Consider the following 15,668-nt stretch of genomic DNA (forward strand, 5'->3'; position numbering starts at 1 on the left):
TTTATAGCCAATCACTGCAATCCCCTTCTCTAAGATGGTGGTGGCCGCTGCCCATGTCATCGCGTTACCCACAGTGTGCGTCCTTGCTCATTGGCTGAGAAAAGGTGCCTGTAAGCATTATGGGAAACGTGACTTTGGCGATCTGGTCGGCGAGCGCATGGCCGACCTCACGCTATGGTCGGGTTTTGCTCGGCGAAACCCGACTTTGGCGAAAGTCGGCGACTTTTGAATCTGACCGACCTGTTTCGCTCAACTCTACCAAGGACCTTGTCTCTTTAGTTCCCAGGACTGTGTGTTAGCTGTCAGCTAGCAGTATCACTCGTATCCTGGCTGTGACTCCTCAGAGCAATGAATATGTATGACGGTTCTGCGCTGCAATTTTATGATAATGAAGAGTTATCCTAACTCTACATTGGGCAACGTCAAGCAGCAGTTACGCTGTTGTAACTTCTTGTAAGTTTTGTGAACAGATGCCAAACAATTGAACAAGGAAGTTGGCTGTGAAATAATGTTTACCACACACAATATCATCCCAGAAGAGATGCCAAAATACATGAAGATGACATTGCGCCATGTTCCTTCTCTGAAACAAACCAGGTGTACAGAGTCTTTAGATTAGGGGTCTCCAATCTGGGACTTTTGGGGTTTTCTACTAATGCAAGTTCCATACTCCACTGTATCAGTGTCTATAACACACTAATTTATGGGGCAGAGAGTTATAGGTTTCCTGCTCCATCTTGTTTGCAGCAGGTTTCTTTTGACCTACAAAACGAAGGGGGCACTTCTAGGACTTCGGATTTCCAGTGTACATGGCACATTGACATCACCACAACACTCTACCTCTATTTGGAAGCTAAAACGAGAAGACTCAGCTAGTCTGTTCATTGGAGATTTCTGGGGTAGGTGAGTACTGTATATATTTTTTCTGGGGCAATGTTGCTTTTTAACAAGCACTATGGGGTGCTGCATGCACCCTCTACTATGCTACAACAAAATTCCTGTCTGCCTTCTCAGCTATGCTGTTCTAAGGTGCTGCCTGTACAATGACCTTTGCTGCATTAGGGTACTTCTCTGTCTAGTCTATTCTGCTCTTCCAAGGTGCTGTCAGCTAATTTTTTTTCACTTTGCTGCATCAAGATACTTGTTTGTCTACACAACTCTACTGTTCAAAAGTGATGTCCACACACTCAGCTTTGCTATATTAAAATGGATGATTATATGCTTTGTGCTGCTGCTCTAAGAAGATGCCCGCACCTTCAGCTCTGCTCTTCTAAAGTGCCTGTCAGTATCTCCAAGCTCCACTAATCCTTGACATTCAGCACACCCTGCTCTGCTGATACTAGCTAATTTTTTTGCCAACTCTCCTGAATCAATGCCTGAGGTCCATGCTCCTCACCTTGACCCATGACTTAGCAAATCAACTTCACAAGGTGAGCTGTAACACATTATTGTATATTAATTAAAATAAATATCATGAAATAGCACAGCCTATTTTAACAATTGGGTTAATGGCTAGTCCATAGCTGATCGTCAAGCCATTTGTATAACCCCCTTTACCGAGCGTCCATTGTTTGCTCACCTCTTCTTAATGTATAGCATTCATAATCCAAATCCAAATATTGTGCAGCTTTAATAGAGTACGGTTTAAAATCCGTAGTGTCCTGTCAAAAATACCGTAATGTATGTGGCTATAATACCCTGCTACAGTATCATGTGTCCAGTGGATGTGAGGTGTATAGGATGAGAAGGGTGAAACACGAATAATGTCCAGCCTTGAACATATGACCTAACTTCATATATTACACATTCTTATGTGAAACTAACAGAACTGATCTCATGGTTGGAGTAACACTTCCCCATTCAGCGGACACAGAAAGGTAAGACTGATGGGAGACCTGAGGATGCATGTTATATACAGTATGTATTACATTGCATTGACTTTATAAAGCAAAAAAGAATGCAGGTCTTATAGGAGACCGTATTACCTTGAAGAAGAATTCCACCACATAGCTAATATTCAGTCTCTGAGAGTTGATCCAAGCATCCGTGAAGCAATGGGGTGATGCCACTTTAATGCACACAATATAAAGCTTGCAAAATCTACTTATGGATCAATGTGTATGGGAAGCAGTATGTGGCCGAACTTGGTTGAGGCTGAGATTCAAGTGCTTAAAGTGTATTTGTAATTTCAGGTAAATTTTTAGAATAAGGAATAACACTATTTCTGGCCATTTTATGACTTGCACTTTTCACCAGTTTTTCCTCTACAGGCTATTTCTTTATTTTAAGTTGTCTCTGAGCTAGAGGGTGGAGATTAGTTATTATGATGCCTGTTATACACAGCACACACAAAGTGATTCCCTGCTCTTTCTTCTCTATGTAACACAGTTTAGAAGCTGTATGGGCATTTTAGAAACTGCATTGGCATGGAAGGATTAATACAACTATATTGAGCTGTGCAGCTATAAAGCCAGCACTGTGGAGACTGTGATATCCCTAAATTAAACCCTATAGTGACCCAATATAACATTATTGCAAGCCATTATCAAGTACAGCTGAAACGGCACTTTAAAGCTTCTACATGACTGTGTCACTTTTTTGTGTCACATCATAATTTACTGATCACCAGACCAACCTGAAGTTTGGATATATAACCTACAGACCTGGGACACTAGAGGATGCACAATTTAAGCGAAATGGACCATGATGATGAAAAAGTACCCATAGATCAAATTACCGTATACTTTTTAAACATTTTGCTGTACCTGTTCTATGTATAGTACACTCTGTGTCCATTAAATGATCAATATTTCTGCATTGATGTCAATTTATTTTCTTAACCTAAACCACATTTCGGAGGGTTTCAGCTTTCAAAAGAATAGTTTATACAACCAATGGACTAGGGTCTAAGAAGTAAGGTTTCTCCTTGCGGAGAGTGACATGCCAGCTGTGGCTTGTCAAGGTAAGGAGACTTATTCGCCGTACAATGCTCCTCTGGGAAAATAATATGCAAATTGCCTCTTCAGAAAGAAAGAGTACGGCGAATAAGTCTCCTTACCTTGACAAGCCACAGCTGGCATGTCACTCTCCGCAAGGAGAAACCTTACTTCTTAGACCCTAGTCCAGAGCCTCTCACCTTGCCAAATCAGATCTCATACTTTGCACTGACGAGAGCCAACAGCTCGAAACACCGTGTCTGCAAATTGAGATTCTGATTTGGCTTGTATCCTAAGTCATACTACAAGACTCGTTAAAGGGTTGATTGTGACTTGTAGGATCGCTACTACCAATAGGTGGCGCTGTAGAGTAAAAGTCCTCTTTCTTTCTGAAGAGGCAATTTGCATATTATTTTCCCAGAGGAGCATTGTACGGCGAATAAGTCTCCTTACCTTGACAAGCCACAGCTGGCATGTCACTCTCCGCAAGGAGAAACCTTACTTCTTAGACCCTAGTCCAGAGCCTCTCACCTTGCCAAATCAGATCTCATACTTTGCACTGACGAGAGCCAACAGCTCGAAACACCGTGTCTGCAAATTGAGATTCTGATTTGGCTTGTATCCTAAGTCATACTACAAGACTCGTTAAAGGGTTGATTGTGACTTGTAGGATCGCTACTACCAATAGGTGGCGCTGTAGAGTAAAAGTCCTCTTTCTTTCTGAAGAGGCAATTTGCATATTATTTTCCCAGAGGAGCATTGTACGGCGAATAAGTCTCCTTACCTTGACAAGCCACAGCTGGCATGTCACTCTCCGCAAGGAGAAACCTTACTTCTTAGACCCTAGTCCAGAGCCTCTCACCTTGCCAAATCAGATCTCATACTTTGCACTGACGAGAGCCAACAGCTCGAAACACCGTGTCTGCAAATTGAGATTCTGATTTGGCTTGTATCCTAAGTCATACTACAAGACTCGTTAAAGGGTTGATTGTGACTTGTAGGATCGCTACTACCAATAGGTGGCGCTGTAGAGTAAAAGTCCTCTTTCTTTCTGAAGAGGCAATTTGCATATTATTTTCCCAGAGGAGCATTGTACGGCGAATAAGTCTCCTTACCTTGACAAGCCACAGCTGGCATGTCACTCTCCGCAAGGAGAAACCTTACTTCTTAGACCCTAGTCCAGAGCCTCTCACCTTGCCAAATCAGATCTCATACTTTGCACTGACGAGAGCCAACAGCTCGAAACACCGTGTCTGCAAATTGAGATTCTGATTTGGCTTGTATCCTAAGTCATACTACAAGACTCGTTAAAGGGTTGATTGTGACTTGTAGGATCGCTACTACCAATAGGTGGCGCTGTAGAGTAAAAGTCCTCTTTCTTTCTGAAGAGGCAATTTGCATATTATTTTCCCAGAGGAGCATTGTACGGCGAATAAGTCTCCTTACCTTGACAAGCCACAGCTGGCATGTCACTCTCCGCAAGGAGAAACCTTACTTCTTAGACCCTAGTCCAGAGCCTCTCACCTTGCCAAATCAGATCTCATACTTTGCACTGACGAGAGCCAACAGCTCGAAACACCGTGTCTGCAAATTGAGATTCTGATTTGGCTTGTATCCTAAGTCATACTACAAGACTCGTTAAAGGGTTGATTGTGACTTGTAGGATCGCTACTACCAATAGGTGGCGCTGTAGAGTAAAAGTCCTCTTTCTTTCTGAAGAGGCAATTTGCATATTATTTTCCCAGAGGAGCATTGTACGGCGAATAAGTCTCCTTACCTTGACAAGCCACAGCTGGCATGTCACTCTCCGCAAGGAGAAACCTTACTTCTTAGACCCTAGTCCAGAGCCTCTCACCTTGCCAAATCAGATCTCATACTTTGCACTGACGAGAGCCAACAGCTCGAAACACCGTGTCTGCAAATTGAGATTCTGATTTGGCTTGTATCCTAAGTCATACTACAAGACTCGTTAAAGGGTTGATTGTGACTTGTAGGATCGCTACTACCAATAGGTGGCGCTGTAGAGTAAAAGTCCTCTTTCTTTCTGAAGAGGCAATTTGCATATTATTTTCCCAGAGGAGCATTGTACGGCGAATAAGTCTCCTTACCTTGACAAGCCACAGCTGGCATGTCACTCTCCGCAAGGAGAAACCTTACTTCTTAGACCCTAGTCCAGAGCCTCTCACCTTGCCAAATCAGATCTCATACTTTGCACTGACGAGAGCCAACAGCTCGAAACACCGTGTCTGCAAATTGAGATTCTGATTTGGCTTGTATCCTAAGTCATACTACAAGACTCGTTAAAGGGTTGATTGTGACTTGTAGGATCGCTACTACCAATAGGTGGCGCTGTAGAGTAAAAGTCCTCTTTCTTTCTGAAGAGGCAATTTGCATATTATTTTCCCAGAGGAGCATTGTACGGCGAATAAGTCTCCTTACCTTGACAAGCCACAGCTGGCATGTCACTCTCCGCAAGGAGAAACCTTACTTCTTAGACCCTAGTCCAGAGCCTCTCACCTTGCCAAATCAGATCTCATACTTTGCACTGACGAGAGCCAACAGCTCGAAACACCGTGTCTGCAAATTGAGATTCTGATTTGGCTTGTATCCTAAGTCATACTACAAGACTCGTTAAAGGGTTGATTGTGACTTGTAGGATCGCTACTACCAATAGGTGGCGCTGTAGAGTAAAAGTCCTCTTTCTTTCTGAAGAGGCAATTTGCATACAACCAATGGATGAATTTAACGTCAGGTTATAAGCTTTTGTTTACCTAACATGGATAAGCAGCATAACTTCTGTCAGGGAATGTAGTGTAAAAGGAGAAGCAGTTTGTCTGATGCAGTGAGTAACCGGAGACAGATAAAAGGGTTAACAATAGAGTTGAGCGACTTTTGTTTTTTTAGGGTCGTGTTTCGTTTCGTGAAACCCGACTTTTCCAAAAGTCGGGTCGAGCAAGATCGTCCGATTATAGGGAAAAGTCGGGGTCGTCCCGAAACACGAAACCCAATGTAAGTCAATGGGGAATAAAAGTCGGCAGTGAGAGGAGGACAGGAAACACACCAACAGTGCCCATTTGAATGCCAAAAGCATCAATTCTTCTTACTTAAGCTTGTCAACCTTAATTAACTTCATAATACAAGTTACGCACTGAAAAATGGGGGTTATTTGGCTACAGTTGTGGGGGGGGAGGGCTGGCTCCAGGTTTTCATGTGCCCTGGGCGAAAGAGCGCCCCTTTAACACATACCACAACTCATCATGCTCCGATACGGCAGAGAAATAGCGGTATAGTACAATGAAAAATACTTCACTTTTTACATCTCATGACGAGGCCCATCTATTTCTCCATACAGAATCATTGGTCCCATATAATGTTTGAAACAGTATATGATGAGCTCCATATAATGCTACAGTATATGTTGGTCCCCATGGATGAAGCTCCACTGTCTTATGGGCCCAAATAATGCTCCAAACATAATGGGCCCCATTTCTAATGCTCTAGTGTATAATGGGCCCTGTAAATGCTGCTCCAGTGTCTGATGTCCACCTTTGGAATGTTCCAGTGTATGGTGGGCCCCATCTATCATTCTCCAGAGTATAGTGCTCCCCAAAAATTGCTGTCCCAACATTGAAAACAATCAAATAAGTCTCCTCACTAGGGAATCCCTGTACTTGTCTGGACTCCTCGTCGTCCCCATCTTCCATCTCACTGCACAGTATTTCAACTTTGCAAGTGCTGTGATCCTGAGCAAGCAGGGGGGGCCCACTCATTGGCGACGGCACTGGCACAGGGCCCCTGATAGTACGGTGGTGTGTCTGATGGCGGGTGGGCCGAACCTGCACTTTCATCTGCAGCTTCCTCTTTGTCACCGTGTAAGATGGAACTGTATATGGGAAGGGTAACCTGAGTTTCATCAGGGTCAGATTCAGGCCGTGTAGCGTGCGAGGGGAATGTAGTGGTCTGGGTCAATGTACCAGCAGATTCATCGAGCAGTGGCTGGGCATCAGTGCACTTGTGTCGCCCCCAGGAGTACGGTCGCCAAAGTGGCATTACCTTCTTCCTAGGGAGTGTGATGTCATGCTTGGGAGCAACGAACGATCTCTCTAGCAGGGATTGGGCGGCGTTATTCCCACGAGTCATGACCCTCCAAACAGCGTTCATGAAGGCAAAGTGTTTGTTTTACGTGGGCAGTATGGTTGCATAGCTGAACCTTAAAGGAATGTCCAGAAGGGCACCACCAGGAGTGGAGCCTACAGTTAAATTCGACTCCACCTGGGAAGCCTCAACCATGCCAGCTACAGAACAGATGCACACATTGCAAGCTTAATTCCGTTAACGAACGAGACTCCGTCATGCCCCGCGGTCCGAGTCCGGCTTACTAGAGGGACACGTGAGGCTCTGGCACATGAGATTGGCCAATAACTGGTGTGTCATGCCCTTACATGTCCGTGGCTGCATGTGCGCTACACTGAAAAGGCCAGCGTTTGTCGCTTACAGGTGCAGATAACCCGCTGAACAACGTTAGTGATGGGGATCACTGATTACAATTATTACCCGCGAACAATGAACAATGTAAGTGCTGGTCAACCGCAGTTCCGGAATTAGGCCTAACTGTCATTCCTGAAAAAATGAAAAACACGTGTGCAAACCACAGGTGCTGTAGCTTGCTTAACAGCTCGCCAGCCGTTCTCACGCCCAGTATGGATTACACATGATTGCACAAAGGTTAGAAAGGGTACCGTATCCCCAGATAACATGTATGGATAGCGTACACATTCAAAATATATGTCTATACATCAGGAGGCAGGCTCAGACGGTGTTAGGCCCAGTATGGATTGCACGTTGTAATATCCACACGTTAGGAAGAATTCAAGGTATTAAACTTTAGATATGTTTTATTCTTCGTCCTCCAGCACACACCATAACACTTGCATTCCCATGCTACCAGAAGTGAAACTGAAACTTCCCTTCTCATCCCTCTTGTCTCCACCCTCCAAGTCCCATAAGTCTGGCTTGCTTAAAGAGACAGATCTAATTATTATACATTACATCATCCCCTTTTTTTTTTTTTTTTTATAAATAATCTATATTACTGATAAATGCAACAACATGAAAACGTCCAAAGAAATCATATGTCCGTTTTGTCTTATTTGTTCAATTCTAAAACCAGAGAAACAAACAACAAAAAAGAACAAAAAAAACTGTAGTTACACTTCTTTAATAAGCCTCGATGGAGCTCTTTTCTCTCGTGTAGGATAACGTCTGGGCTCATTGAGAGGGTTCATTATTGATGGACCAGCTACCTCTTGTTGGTCCTCTCCACCATCGGATACCAAATCTTCCACCAAAGAGAGTTCATTGTCATCATTCTGCGGTATGACTTTAAAATATGAAGAATTTCGCGTTATGGAGTGTCCATCTCGTTCAGCTGTGATCATGCTGCCTTTCCTTTTGGTAACATAATATTTTGCAGGACCATATACAGGTGAGGTCTTGTTGGTGGGTCTTTGACGTACCACCACGACATCCCCTCTTTCGATGGCACTTGACTGTGTCCTTCGCCTTCTGTCTGCATAACGTTTCATGGCTTGTTTGTTGGAGAAATCTGTGGATCTCACTGAGGAGTCACTCGGTCGGGGATGGCTGGTCACATCAGGGAGACGTATACGCAGGGTTCTGCTGAACATTAAATGAGCTGGAGCAGCATTAGTAGTGGAGTGTGGCGTATTGCGGTAATTACGCATGAATTTGTATAATGACTGTTTCAGTGGGATGTGCTCCAGACTCGCTGTCTTGATACGTTTCCCCAGAGTGCGCATAAAACGTTCCACAATTCCATTGGCTTGCGGCCAGCAAGGTGTGATTTTCCTGTGATTGAATCCCAAGTATTCAGAAAATTGTGTAAACACATGTCCATTGAATGGAGGTCCATTGTCTGTTTTGACCACTTTTGGAATACCATATGCCGAGAAGATGTCGTCCAGCTCTGGTATGACATTATTAGCAGATGTTGAAGAGATAAATGAAATGACAGGGTATCGAGAATATTCATCAATTGTTACGAGAATGTATTGGCCATTTGGCAATGGTCCATATATATTGACTGCCACTTCCTCCCAGACAGCAGTGGGTAACGGAGACATTTGTAATGGCTCTAAGTTTGATGATGGAGTGATTAATTGACAAGTAGAACAGCGTCTAATCTTTTCTTCCACCAAGTGATCCATATTTGGGAACCACACTTTTTCTCTGAGTAACTTCTTTGTGCCAACAATTCCTAAATGACCTTCATGTGCTATCTGTATGACTAAGTTACGCAAAGTCTTAGGTACGACTAGTTTGGTACCTCGAAGAAGGTGTTCTTCAGTGACTGATAATTCCTCACGTACGTTTGAGAATAGTTTTAACTCTTTCAGATCAATCTCAGAATCAGGAAATTTTTCTTTTTGAATTTCATGCCACCTTCGATTTTGGATGATTTGTATTAGGGCACAGAGTGTCTTGTCTTTTGTTGTTTCATTTATAAATTGATCAAGAGAAAGTGCTTTTGGCACGGCATGATCTGCAACAAAACGTAGGTATTCTTCAATGGAGGAATGCACAGGTATATCATCATTAGTAGGATGTCTTGAAAGATAATCAGCCGGATTGCTGTATTTTCCAGGTTTGTGAACAATTTTATAGTTGTAGTCCTGTAGACGTAGGCCCCATCGTTCAATTCGTGCAGGCATTTTAGCTCTGGGATTTCCAAAAATTGTAAGAAGTGCTTGATGATCTGTGACAATGGTGAAGGGAGCTCCATAGAGAAATAAGTGAAAGTGTTCACATCCCCAGACTACTGCCAAGCTTTCTTTTTCAGGTTGAGAATATTTTCTTTCAGTGTTTGTTAAGCTCTTACTTGCATAAGAAATGATGTGAGGATTTTGATTGTTATCCTTGTATTGCGCTAGAATAGCACCCAGTGCCACGGGACTGGCGTCCACAATCAGTTCAGTTCGAAGAGCTGGATCAAAATAAGCCATAGTGGTTGTTGAGCAGAGTTCATTTTTAATTGTTTCAAAAGAGGCCTGACAGTCTTGAGACCATTGAAAAATACAACTTTGTTTTGTAAGTTCCCGTAGTGGATTGCTGATTGTTGAAAAATTCGGAATATATCTAGCACAGTAACTTGCCATTCCAAGGAAAGAACGCACTTCACTAGCATCCTGTGGAATTGAGGCTGTTCTGATAGCTTCCACTTTCTTGGGGTCTGGTTGTACTCCTTTTGCCGAGAAGATGTGACCATAGAAATCTAATGAACCCTTGTCAAACTCGCACTTCTCTTTGTTTAAAGTGAATCCAGCAGAAAGCAGGCATTCGAAGATAGCATATAGAGCACGATTATGCTCAGCTTGAGTTTTACCAAAAACCAATATGTCATCACTGTAATTAAAGGCATTTGGGATGTGTTGAATGACACTCCTTATTGCATCCTGAAAAATTTCTGCTGCTGAGCAGACTCCAAAAGTCAATCTTTTGTATCTTCTGAGGCCCACATGGGTGGAAAATGTGGTCAAATATCGGGACTCTGGACTCAGTTCTAATTGATGAGATCCCTTATTGAGGTCGAGCTTTGAAAAGATGGTGGCTCCATTTAATAAATGAATAATGTCATCAATCGTAGGTGAGATATGTCTTTCCCTCTGGATAGCGGTGTTGGGCAGGCGCATGTCAACACACAGTCTCACTTGATCAGGAGTCTTTGGTTTTGGAACTACCACAAGTGGAGAGACCCACGGAGTGGGACCAGTAACAGTTTCAATAACGTCCTCATCCATGAGCAATTGGAGTTCCTTTTCTACCTTCTGTCTCAGGTGAAATGGAATACGCCTGTGAGGCTGGGCTACTGGACGAACATTGTCATCCACATAAAGGTGTACTTGAGAGTCCTTTAGTTTTCCCAAACCACTAAATAGGGAGGGAAAGCTGTTCACCATAGTTTGTACATCCATATCCGCAGGGTCAGTTATGGTATGAATAATCTGGATGAGCCCTAGCTCCAAGGCAGTGTGATAGCTGAGAAGACATCCTCCCGATCCTTGTAATGTGTGGAAAGTGGTTTTCTGCCTGTTTTCTTTATATCTAATTTCAGCATCAAATTGTCCCATTGTAGCTAGAGGTGTTTTAGATCCATAAGGAAAGATTTTAGTCTGCACTTGTTGTAAGACTGGCCTTGTTTTCAATTGTTCATATGTAGTGCCATCTATGATATCCACTGAAGCTCCTGTATCTATTGTAAAGGTAATGTCAGTGTTGCAGATTGAGAGTGTAACACAGGGAGACTGTACTGAACCAGTGACAGAGGTAGTGAACACATAGTTCTCAGTCGCAGACATTTCTTCTGTGTCCCGATTTATCACTTTTACATCTGCAGATTTTGTCATAGGCAGCGGAGGCTTGTAGTGCGCTGATTTGCAAACAGCTGCAAAATGATTCCCTTTTCCACATTTACTGCAGGTTTGTCCCATAGCTGGACATTTGTTCTGGTGGTGAGGGAAATCCTGTCCACATCTATAACATTTCTTCTGTTTCTGGGCTTGTTTGTCTGGTAAATTTTTCTGTTTGAGATTATGCACATGTAATTTATCCCCATTCTCCATTACGGTAGCCTGATGATCTGCTATTTCTATAGCACGGGCCATTTTGAGCAAATCATGTAGAGAGATATCCTGCTGCAGAGCCTTACGCCTTAGGTTATTAGACGAGCAGGTGACAATTATTTGAGTTAGGATTTCATCATCTACATCTGTAAAGGCACATCCATGTGCTAACTCTTTTAGCCGTGTGACATAAGTGTCTATGGACTCTTCTGGAAGCTGCTTGGCAATCCTGAATTTATATCTTTCATATCTGATATTCTGTTTGGGGTTGAAATAGCCAGTGAGAGCTTTAGTGCAGTTGCTGTATGTGTCTGTTTCTGCTGCAGGTAACGTACTGTATATGTCATAGACTCCTGTGCCTGCACAATGCAGGAGCAAAGCTCTCTTTCTTTTCTCCTCCTTTATGTCCATGGCTTCTAGGAAATTCTCAAATCTGTTTAGCCATTTTCTCCAGTTATGGGAGAGATTAATGACATCAGTCATATCAAACTGTGGGAATGTGTGCAAATAGTCAGCCATGATAGAGTCTCTCAGTGGTGCTGGCGTGTGAAGTGGTAAAATAGAGTCCGTACTCACAGCAGTAGGTGATTATATCCCATCCTCGTCGCCAGTTGTAATATCCACACGTTATGAAGAATTCAAGGTATTAAACTTTAGATATGTTTTATTCTTCGTCCTCCAGCACACAGCATAACACTTGCATTCCCATGCTACCAGAAGTGAAACTGAAACTTCCCTTCTCATCCCTCTTGTCTCCACCCTCCAAGTCCCATAAGTCTGGCTTGCTTAAAGAGACAGATCTAATTATTATACATTACACATGTGATTGCACAAAGGTTAGAAAGGGTACCGTATCCCCAGATAACATGTATGGATAGCGTACACATTCAAAATATATGTCTATACATCAGGAGGCAGGCTCAGACGGTGTTAGGCCCAGTATGGATTGCACATGATTGCACGAAGGTTAGAAAGGGTACCGTATCCCCAGATAACATGTATGGATAGCGTACACATTCAAAATATATGTCTATACATCAGGAGGCAGGCTCAGACGGTGTTAGGCCCAGTATGGATTGCACGTGATTGCACAAAGGTTAGAAAGGGTACCGTATCCCCAGATAACATGTATGGATAGCGTACACATTCAAAATATATGTCTATACATCAGGAGGCAGGCTCAGACGGTGTTAGGCCCAGTATGGATTGCACGTGATTGCACAAAGGTTAGAAAGGGTACCGTATCCCCAGATAACATGTATGGATAGCGTACACATTCAAAATATATGTCTATACATCAGGAGGCAGGCTCAGACGGTGTTAGGCCCAGTATGGATTGCACGTGATTGCACAAAGGTTAGAAAGGGTACCGTATCCCCAGATAACATGTATGGATAGCGTACACATTTAAAATATATGTCTATACATCAGGAGGCAGGCTCAGATGGTGTTAGGCCCAGTATGGATTGCACGTGATTGCACAAAGGTGAGAAAGGGTACCGTATCCCCAGATAACATGTATGGATAGTGTACACATTCAAAATATATGTCTATACATCAGGAGGCAGGCTCAGACGGTGTTAGGCCCAGTATGGATTGCACGTGATTGCACAAAGGTGAGAAAGGGTACCGTATCCCCAGATAACATGTATGGATAGCGTACACATTCAAAATATATGTCTATACATCAGGAGGCAGGCTCAAACGGTGTCAGGCACAGTATGGATTTGACGGCCCAGACTACACAGCGGAGGAGCAGGGAGAGGTAAAGATTGCAAATGCTGGGGCCCTGCCCAAGCAAGGGGGGCCCACTCGTGGGCGTCGGTACTGGCACTGGGCCCCTCATAGTACGGCGGTGTGTCTGACGGCGGGTGTGCACCACCACCGTCAGAGACACTTGATTGCACTATGAGGGACCCTGTGCCAGTGCCCGCGCCCAAGAGTCGGCCTACCCACCTGTCCAGGGCAACAGCACTCGCACGGTGTCGTGCGCTAGGTGGTGACCCCGGCCATGGGGGGAGGCAGCACAGTTAGGGAGTTTTAGAAAGTGGCATATGTTGATGTTGGACATTCAGCTGATGCAAAAGGTGAAATAGGTCAAGTCCCAGGAAGAGGTGGACCAAAGCAAGCCATTTTTCTGTCACCCTATGTGTCATCAGGGGAAGGTGGGACAAAATCCTTGGAAACCCATGCGTGGTTCATTTTAATGAAGGTTAGATCATCCACATTTTGGGTTGACAGACGGGTCGTTTTTTCTGTCAGGATTGATCCAGCTGCACTGAAGACTCTTTCCGATAGCACACTTGCAGCTGGGCAAGCGAGCTCCTGTAAGGCATATTGTGCCAATTCAGGCCAGGTGTCCAGTTTAGCGGCCCAATAGTCAAAGGGGAATGACCTGTGTGGGGGAACATCGATATGGGAGGAAAAGTAGTTTGTAACCATAGTTGACAACTGCTGTCTCCTGTCACTTTCCATCGATGCAGTATTACCAGTTGTGTGAGCGGTACTTGAAAAATCAGTCCACAACATTGTCATGAAACCCCTGTCTCCAACGCCACTTCTGCTGTGTGCACCACGAACACCTCTGCCAAGCTGACCCCGACCCGTACGGCTCGTGTGAGAACCATCACCGCTGCTGTGTGCTGGGAATGCCTCAAGCAACCGATTTACCAGAGTTGCATGTTTATTAGCCAATATTAGGTCAAGGTTCTCCTGTAGCATGATGTTTTGTAATTTGCTTTTATAGCATGGATCCAGGATGCTGGCCAACCAGTAGTCGTCATCGTTCATCATTTTGGCAATGCGGGGGGTCCCTTTTTAGGATCTGCAAGGCATAATCTGACATGTGGGCCATTGTTCCCGGTGTCAATGATGCACTGCGAGTGCTGGTTGGAGGAGCACTTTCTGGCAAATCCATATCCCTCCAGTCACACACAAACCCTGTACCAGACCTTGCCACGCCAACATTTTCACTTGCCCCACGAGATGCATCCTCCTCCCCTAAGTAATCATTCCCATCATCCTCCTCCTCCTCCTCCTCTTCTTCCTCCACCTCGTCCAGGAGAGGTCCCTGAGCAGACAATGGCTGAATGTCATCAAGGATTCCCTTCTCCTCTTCCTCCTCATCAACATTGGCTGCAGAAGCCTGCTCCTTAAGGTGTGTCAAAGTTTGCATGAGCAGACGCATAAGTGGGATGCTCATGCTTAGGATGGCGTCGTCTGCGCTTACCAGCCGTGTGCATTCCTCAAAACACTGAAGGACTTTACAGAGGTCTTTCAGCTTCGACCACTGCACACCTGTCAACTCCATGTCTGCTCTCAAAGTGCCTGGCCGTGTATCCTCCCACAAATGCATTATGGCCTGCCTCTGCTCGCACAGCCGCTCCACCATGTGCAGGGTGGAGTTCCACCTTGTTGCAATGTCGATAATGAGGCGGTGGTTGGGAAGGTGGAGCAATCGCTGCAGCTTCTGCATACGAACGGAGTGTACAGGCGACCGGCGGATGTGCGCGCACAGTCTTCGCACCTTCTGGAGCAGGGCTGTTAACTCCGGATAATTTTTGAGGAAGCACTGCACCACCAGGTTCAAGGTGTGAGCCAAGCAAGGTATGTCGCTGAGTTTTGAAAGGGCTATGGCTGCCACAAAATTACGGCCGTTATCACTAACTACCTTGCCTGCCTCAAGATGTACACTGCCCAGCCATGACTCAGTTTGTCGCTTCAAGTACTCGGCCAGCACCTCGGCGGTGTGTCTGTCGCCCAAACACATCATCTGCAACACAGCCTGCTGACGCTTTCCACTAGCTGGACGAGTATTCGCTTCTGGAGGAGGAGGAGGAGGAGGAGGGTCGAACGCCTACAGCCAACTGTTTCCTATACCGTGGGCTAGGCAGCACTGTCCCACCACCGCTGTCCCCTGTGGACCCTGCATCCACCACATTAACCCAGTGCGCAGTGATGGACACGTAACGGCCCTGGCCATGCCGACTGCACCATGCATCAGTTGTGAGGTGCACCTTTCCGCTCACTGACTGCTTGAGTGCATGGACAATGCGGTCTTTCACATGATGGTGGAGGGCTGGGATGGCTTTGC

General features: G+C 44.7%; 1 long non-coding RNA gene across 2 annotated transcripts in view; it reads left to right on the forward strand.

Annotated features, from left to right (window-relative positions):
• Positions 1 to 561: 561 nt before the first annotated feature.
• The window catches only part of LOC141085437 (uncharacterized), a 76,774-nt gene continuing 61,667 nt past the window's right edge, over positions 562 to 15,668 (forward strand). Inside the window, exon 1 of one of the 2 annotated variants that reach the window (XR_012231309.1) lies at positions 562 to 903. This is a non-coding gene — a long non-coding RNA (uncharacterized lncRNA). Of the gene's footprint in view, positions 904 to 1,835; positions 1,878 to 15,668 lie in introns of those variants that run through there. The other variant, XR_012231308.1, reaches the window with a different exon arrangement.

This window comes from Dendrobates tinctorius, unplaced genomic scaffold, assembly GCF_039654945.1.
Source record: "Dendrobates tinctorius isolate UK_male_01 unplaced genomic scaffold, ASM3965494v1 ptg000028l, whole genome shotgun sequence".
Classification (NCBI taxonomy): domain Eukaryota; kingdom Metazoa; phylum Chordata; class Amphibia; order Anura; family Dendrobatidae; genus Dendrobates; species Dendrobates tinctorius.